This window comes from Mastomys coucha, unplaced genomic scaffold (assembly GCF_008632895.1).
Source record: "Mastomys coucha isolate ucsf_1 unplaced genomic scaffold, UCSF_Mcou_1 pScaffold5, whole genome shotgun sequence".
Classification (NCBI taxonomy): Eukaryota; Metazoa; Chordata; class Mammalia; order Rodentia; family Muridae; genus Mastomys; species Mastomys coucha.
The window spans coordinates 53,828,919-53,837,695 of NW_022196911.1; the positions used below are offsets into that span (position 1 = coordinate 53,828,919).

Genomic DNA, 8,777 nt, shown 5'->3' on the forward strand with positions numbered 1-8,777 from the left:
ACAAGGCTGGCCTCGAACTCAGAAATCTGCCTGCCTCTGCCTCCCAAGTGCTGGGATTAAAGGCGTGTTCCTCCACCGCCCCTCCAGTGGGTACTTTTCAACCTTACATTGTTTCCTCTTTACCATTCTCCTTATGGGGAAGAGATATATTGGAGGAAGTAAAAGTAAAATTAATCACAAAGAGTGGAATGAGCAGCATTTTTTTATAGGGGCTGCTGATGAGTTATATGCAGATAGAATTTCATGGATCAACGATGAGCCTGTGTGGGCCCCTAACTCAGGAAAAGATACAGGCTTTAGAACAATTAGTAGAAGAACAACTGTAATTAGGAATATTGAAAAATCTAACAGTCCATGGAATACTCCTGTGTTTGTCATTAAGAAAGAATCAGGTAAATGGAGACTTTTACAAGGTCTTAGGGCTGTTAATAAAACATTGCATGATATGGGAGCTTTACAGCTAGGACTCCCATTCCCAGTAGCTGTTCCAGAGGATTATTATGTTATAGTTATAGATTTAAAGGATTTGTTTTTACTATAGAATTACAACCAGAAGATACACAAAGATTTGCTTTCAGCATTCCCTCTGCTAATTTTCAAAGGCCATTTTAAAGGTATCAATGTAAGGTTCTCCCCCAGGGTATGAAAAACAGTCCTACTCTTTGTCAGAAATTTGTGGATCAAGCCTTAAGATCCATTAGGGTTTAAGTATAAAAAGGCTTTTATTTTACATTATATGGATGATATTCTTATAGCAGAAAAAAAGGATTTAACTGAATTAATTTTGAAAAATATGATTGAGGCATTGACCCAGCATGGATTAATTATTGCCCCTGATAAAACTCAACAAAATAAGCCAATAAATTATTTGGGAAAAACAATTCATAATGGATATATTATATCTCAAAAATTGCAACTTAGGATTGATAAATTAAAAACACTTAATGATTTTCAAAAACTGTTGGAAAACATTAATTGGATTAGACCTTATTTAAAAATTACCACAGGACAGTTGCATTATTTATTTGAAATTCTTAAAGGAAATCCTGATCCCAAATCTAAAAGACAGCTTACAAAAGAAGCCTTAGAACAATTAGAATTAGTAGAACAAAAGATAAAAGATGCAAAGGTAAAACAAATAAATTACTTAAAACCATGGTCTCTTATTATACTTAAAGCATCTTATACACCTACTGCATGTTTCTGGCAAGAAGGTGTTTTAGAATACTCAATACTCATACTCAAGTAAGAATAGTGTCTTCTTATCCTTTTATGTGTAGTCAATTAATTATTAAAGGGAGGATAAGATCCAGGGAATTATTTGGTAAAGAAATGCAAGAAATTATTATTCACTATAATAAGGAACAATTGGAGTATTTACTTCAAACTGCAGATGATTGGGGAATAGCATTAGCCCATTATATGGGACAAATTAAATTTCATGTACCTCAACATTCTATATTAAAGTTTGTAGAAGAAACAGAGATAATCTTTCCTTCTAAAATAGCATTGGAACCTATTTCTGAAGCCCTCTTGGTATTTACAAATGGGTCATCTAATGGAACTTCAGCGGTTTATATAAAAGATAGGCCTGTAATTATTAAAAGGGCAAAAGAAATTTCTGCACAGCAGGTGGAAATTATTGCAGTTATTACTGCCCTTGAACACACGCTTGAAGAGTTTAATCTTTATACAGATTCAAAATATGTAGTTGGTTTATTTCCTGACATACAGACAGCTCTTATATCTGGGAGTTCCAAAAGTATATCACTTTTGCTTCAGTTGCAAAATATAATTCAATCAAGAAAAATAAAAATTTATATAGGACATAACAGAGGACATACTGGCCTGACAGGTCCATTGGCTTTAGGAAATGCTATGGCAGATTATTAACAAAGGAACATGTGATCATTAGTATGGTTGAACAAACATTGGAAAGTCATGCTTTACATCATCAGAATGCAGTGGCTTTGAGGATGTTTAACTTGACACGAGAACAGGCTAGACAAATTGTCAAGTATCGTAAGCATTGTCCTGATGTATATCATTCATTAAAAATGGGAGTTAATCTAAGGGGCCTTAAACCTCAAGTTTTTTGGCAAATGTATGTAACTCATATCCCAGAATTTGGAAAATTGGCCTATATACATGTTACTGTGGATATCTGTTCTCATGTGGCTACTGCTAGAACCAGAGAGGCTGTGAAAGATGTTATGCAACATCTTATTATATACTTCTCCTCGTTAGGTGTGCCAGAGAGAATTAAAACTGATAATGCTCCAGCTTATACTTCTCAAGCTTTTGCAAAATTTTGCATTAAATTGGAGGTATAGAGCATGCAACAGGATTCCATAGGACCCCCAAGGTCAGGCTATTATAGAAAGGACTCATCATAATCTTAAGGTACAACATCAAAGATTAAAATCTAGTAGTCATTACTATTTACCTCATCAACTATTAAGTCATGCTTTATTTACCATTAATCATCTTAACACAGATGAAAAAGACTTTATTCATGTGCAAAAGCATTGGGCTCCCCTACAGCAGACTGTTGCTGCTTAAGTAATGTGGAAGGATCTTCTAAGAGGCACCTGGAAAGGTCTGGATGTGTTCCTAGGGGAGAGGATATGCATGTGTTTTTCCACAGAATGCAGAAACCCCAACCTGAATCCCAGACAGATTTATTCAACTCTTTCACCAGAAAACCTCCATCGAAATCCCAGAAAAGAAAGAAGCAGAAGAAGGCGAGAGAAGTAATGAAGAAAATGAAGAAGCTTGCTATCTCTTCTTCACAGGCGTCTTCAGCTCTTCCTGAGTTGTCATCTACTACAGGGGCAGATCCACCCACTTGAGGACAATTGAAGAAACTTACCCAGAGAGCACGACAAATGATCTCTGACACCAGGAAACCACCATCAGAAGAGAGTGTATTTCTTGCTATGCTTGCTGTGGTTTCTATGCAGGTACACTGTCCTCTGCAACCTTGGTTTGGGCTTATGTTCCCCACCCTCCACTTCTTCATCCCGTGGGGTGGGGAGATAATGTGAATATTCAGGTCATGACTAATAATACTGAGCTATTAGGGAGACATAACAGTTTTTCCTCCCATCTGATCTCCCCTGTAATTAGGAGGGGATGTTAAAAATCGGAGATGCTGCTCTGATTTGTGTTGCTTTAAAGGAAATACCCCCATGGGTTGCCTTCCCATTAGTTAAAGAACTTTTCTTTCTGATGCTCCGGATAGATCATTTCCAGATACACACATCTTAGAAGGTTAATGTGGGAGCTTTCAATAGTGATTTTTAGGTATCATAGTTATAATGAAATTTTCATACAACCAAAAGAAACCATGCCTCTGAAAGAATGTCTACAAGAATATCAGGACAGTGATAAAATGTGGACATCTTTGCTTCAAGATGAAAGTCTAAGATGGCTTAAATATAGGTTTGGTTCTTGAGCTTCAGTGTATGAACTATGGAAAACTCAAGTTACACCATTTCATAATTATAGAAAATACTTGACTAATCAGTTATTGCTTTATTATGGATATAGGCCTGATACATTGATAAATGAGTCTATTAGTAGATGGTATACTCCAGGATGGGTGAAACTTATTTATGTTACCCATTCTCCTTCACATAATATTCCTAATATTTTCCCAGAATTATTTAGGCTTTTTGCTGCATCTAACATGTTTTTTCTAAGGAATCTGAGTACTCCTTTGGCAATTAGGTCTTGTCTAGGCTAGCCTTATGGTATATTTGTTGGATGGCCTTCAGAGTTGAAAATTATTAAGGTAGAATGATCTTATCAGGTCAGCTGTTCCAAATGTATTGTAAACTAATTGTGTTGATCCTATCTTTTTTAATTAGATTTTTTTCTTCATTTATATTTCAAATGCTCTCTCCTTTGCTGGTTTCCCCTCTGAAAAGAAAAACCCTATTCTCTCCCCCTCCCCCTGCTCATCAACCCATCTTCTCCTGCTTCCTGCTACCCCCATACCTGACTGGGGTGGTTGGTGGCACCCAGGTTTAAGGAGAGTCTCTGCCTCAAAGGAGGAAGTGGAGAATGATAAAGGAGGAAGTGGAGACATGACCATCTTCTGTCCCCCATGTGTGTGTGTGTGTGTGTGTGTGTGTTTGTGTTTCTGTGTGTGTCATTGTCTATGTGTGTGTTCATGGTTCCATACTCCTCTTTCTCAACATGTATACATCACGAATACAGGCACACATGCGCATATACACACACACACACACACACACAAATAAATAAATTATACCTCCCACAAATAATAACCTATTATGACAATAAACAACATCACTACAGTAAAATGAAATCACTTGGAAAGGATACTGTTCCCAAAGGAATGATGGACAGCATCAGTAGCTTGCCTCTTTCTTTCAAGTGCTTCAAAATAAATATTCTAACTGTCCATCACAATGTATTTACTGATAATATAAATATACTAAGATAGACTCCAAATTGAGAATCATATGTATGTTATTTCTTCTTCTGATGCTATGAGAAAATACCCTGACACAGCTAACCTAAGGGAAGGAGGGTATATTTTGGCTCACAGCCCCAGAAGGATATAGAGCATCAGGGTGGGAAAGACATGGCAGCAGAAAGAGAAAGCATAGTGGTATGGGCAGAAATCCATACTTAGGAAGCAAAGCAGAGAACAGGAACTGTGGCCAAGCTACACAACTCCAAAGCTCATTCCTATAGTATTAATTCTTTGGGGTTGTTTACACCCTGTTCACTCCCAAGTAATTGTTGGTGTCTCTATGCTCTGCTCTAGCCAGTTACAGCTCCTTGTGCTTTTAATAAAAAGCTGCAAGTCTAAGTTCTGAGCCATTCTAACCTGACTAGGCTGCTAATACCCAGACAAATGCCCTTTACCTGCATCTGACCATGCCCTGGCTCCCTCTGGTCCATGTGTGTCCTCATGGCTGCTCTCTCATCATTACCTCATGGCAAAGCCTCTTGTTCTCTCCACACCTCTTCCCCTCCTGGTCCTTTCCTAGTCTGCCTCTGTCCTTGATACCTTCCAACCTGGGATGGAAGTCCTGACATATTCTCTTCTGCCAAGCTTATTGTTTAGTCAGAACTTTATTAACCAATCAGTGATGGTCAAAACAATTTTTATATAACATAGACCCTGGAGATGGCTAAGCAGGCTATCTTCTGGACTGCACCCAGATGTCTGAGTCTAGAAATCAGCATCTGTATACACCTTGCACAAAACCATCTCCCAACAAATTCCCAGTGACCCGCTTATTCCAGTGAGGCTCTTTCTCATGAAGATTCCACAATCTTGAAACAGTACCTTCATATGGTGACCAGGTGCTTAAACATGTGAGCCTTTGGGGAACATTCATTCCTCATTCAAACTTCTACATTCCATGCCTGGATTTTATAAGCCACTTCTTGATGCAAAGTGTATTTGGTTCAGTATCAAAGTCCCCATAGTCTTTAACAGTCCCCAAACTGTTGAAAAGCCTAATGCCCAGACTCTCATGAAAACCAAGGCAATTTCTTAGTCATTGTTCCTTTTTTTAAAAGCCTATTTAATATCCTCAATACAAATAGGACTGCCCGACCCCTCTGTGCTTCATTTTGTGGTCCACACCTCTACCTGCAATTGCAGATCTGCACTCCATTCCCTGGGCCATAGCTCTGTCTGCATCCCAGGATGCCTGCTGTTAACCAAGACAACCAAGTGAAATCCCAATACCCCAATTCCCTGTTCACTGTGTCCCCCAGAAATCCAAGAATCCATGAGGTCTGTCCCTTCTACCATCCAATTTCCAGTCCTTTACCTTCACTTCCAATCCCAGATGTCTGCTGCCATCAGAGAACACCAGCTTTAACTGCAATCCCAGAGGCCTGCTGTCACCAGGGACTACAAGGCCTACCAACACAAGGGACAATGAAGTAGCTAAAGACCAATGTAAGAACACAATCATATTCTTTGGTGGCGGAGCATTGCAGGGCCTTGGCATGAGTATGGGCCATGATAGATTTGGCTTTCAGCAGCATCATGCCTAATGGCTACTTTCTGATCAGTGCTCGCAAAGATGGCAAACCTATGCTCCACCAGGGAGATACTGGAGACTAGATTGGAATATTTTGGGGGGCATAAAGGTGCTTTTTGGGGTGCAACATTGAAAAAGGATGTCACAAAAGCTGCTACAGCAGCTGCAGACTTCACAGCCAAAGTGTGTGATGCTGTCTCATGAGATGAACTGATGACCCTGGCTCATAAGCACATTGTCAAGACTGTGGATTTCACACAGGATAGCAATTACTGCTAACAGATGGACAGGATAAACTGTTGTGCATACATGACTTGCATGAACCTGAGCAGAACCAAAGGAAATTAGCAGCCACACTTGCAGTGTTCAAAAGGCTCTGTGGTGCAGTGCAGATAAACAGAACCTTTCAGCTGATGATAAAACTGTTCGGCTCTGAGATCATGGCATGACAGAAGTGAAATCTCACAACTTAATATGTCTGTTAGCAGCATGGAATATATTCCTGAGGGAGAGATCTTGGTTATTAACTGTGGATGATCTATTGCTTTTCACAGTGCAGTAAGTCTGGAGCCAGTTAAATCCTTTGAAGCTCCTGAGACCCATCAATTCTGCGTCGCTTCATCCAGAGGAGTTTCTTGTTATGAGTGGAGAAGGCTTTAAATGGTATAGGTATCTTTATAATAGTGGAGAAGAGTTAGAATCCTGCAAAGGTCACATTGGTCCCACTCATGGTGTGAGATTCAATCCTGATGTTGAACTCTATGCCAGTGGTTCTGAAGATGGGACATTGAGATTGTGGCAAACTGTGATAGGAAAGACCCATGGCCTGTGGAAATATGTGCTTCCTGAGGAAGACAGCGAGGAACTGGCAAAGTCAAAGACCAGAAACAGCAGAAGAAGAGCTGGAAGAAATTGCTTCAGAAAATTCAGATTCCATCTATTTGTCAACTCCTGAAGTTATGGCCTGAGCATCAAATGTGTGCCGCAGATACCATATAGTTCATGGACTAAACAAACAGAGGCAAGCATCAGTCTTCAGCGTTACTCTGCCTGTGGCCAAGAGGACAGAAGATATTGGGCCATAGGAATTAGCTCCAGTGCATGAACAACCACTCAGTGCTGCCTGTGAGTGAAAGTAGCTGAGTATATGAGGTGCAGGCAGGAGGATTATGCTCAAGTAGTGCCATAGCCTGCTGATTTGAATGAAAAGCCAACTTACAATTTCCATTTTATACCTAAATTTCTTGTAGCTGTTCATGTTATGGAGTGGAAAAATATATTGGATTATTTTTCTGACTTTTCCCTTAAAGAAGAACACCTTTTTTTCTCTTTGCTCAGTTAGGAAGAAGAGGAGATACATGATAAAGTAACTGATTTGACCTCTTTCACTGTATATTGACTGCTTCTGAACATCTAATAATTTTTTAGTTATATAAATAAAATGTCTCTAAAATAAAAAAGAACAGAATCATAAAGGTCAGGGTAATATGGCACCATCAGAACTATCCTAGTTCAGCAAGCCCTGGATGTCCTAACATACATCAATCACAAGGAAATGACTTTAAATCTAATCTTATGAAGATGATAGAAGCATTTAAAGAGGAAACAAATAAATCCTGTGAAGATATACAGGAAAATACAAACAGAGAGATACCCTCAAAATGGAAATAAATACATATAAAGAAAATCAGAAAATACAAGCAAACTAGTGAAGGAAATGACCTAAACTGTTCCATGCTTGAAAATGGAAATAGAGTAATAAACAAAACAAAACCTGAGGGAATCCTGGAGATGGAAAACCTGGGAAAGAGAACAGGAAATACAGATGAAAGCATCAGCAGCAGAATACAATAGATGAGAGAGAGAACTTCATTTGTAAATGATGTGATAGAAGAAATTGATGTATCTGTCAAAGAAAATTTCAAGTTTAAGCTTTTCTAAAAGAAAGTACCCAGGAAATTTGGGGCAGTATGAAAATACCAAGCCTAAAAACAATAGGAATAGAAGAAGGAGAAGATTCACAACTCCAAGGCCCACAAAACAAAATCATAGGAGATTTACCTAACCTAAGAAAGAAATGGGCTTAAATGTACAAGAAAGTTACAGAACAACAAATAAAGTGGATCAGAAAAGAAATCCTCTCATGCTATAATAATCAGAACACTAAATATGCAAATACATAGAAATAATATTAAAAGCCGCAAGAGGAAAAGGCCAAGGAACATGTGAAGGCAGTCTATCAGAATTACACTCGATTTCTCAGCAGAGACTCTAGAGGCCAGAAGGTTCTAGGTAGATGTCTTGCAGACCCTAAGAGACCACAGATATCGGCCCAGACTACTATAGCCAACAAAACTTTCAATCACCATAGATTGAGAAATAAGATATCTGATAACAAAACTAAATTCAAATAATATATTTCCACTAATCCAGCCCTACAGAGGATACTAGAAGGAAAACTACCACAAAAGGAGGGTAACGCCACCCAAGTGACGCAAGAAATGAATAATTTCACAATAGTAAAACAAAAGATGAGAACCTCTCTCTGTTTCTCTGTCTGTCTCCCTGTCTCTCTGTCTCTATCTGTCTGTCTCTGTCTCTCTGTCTCTCTGTCTCTGTGTTTCTATCTCTCCATGTCTCTCTCTGTCTCTGTCTGTCTCTGTCTCTCCCTGTCTCTCTGTCTGTCTCTGTCTGTCTCTGTGTCTCTGTCTCTGTCTCTCTCCCTCCCTCCCTCCCTCC

The 8,777-nt window shown here is 39.0% G+C and overlaps 1 pseudogene; it reads left to right on the plus strand.

Annotated features, from left to right (window-relative positions):
• The first annotated feature begins 6,016 nt into the window (after positions 1-6,016).
• Positions 6,017-7,006, plus strand: LOC116078866 (annotated as a pseudogene).
• Positions 7,007-8,777: the final 1,771 nt, after the last annotated feature.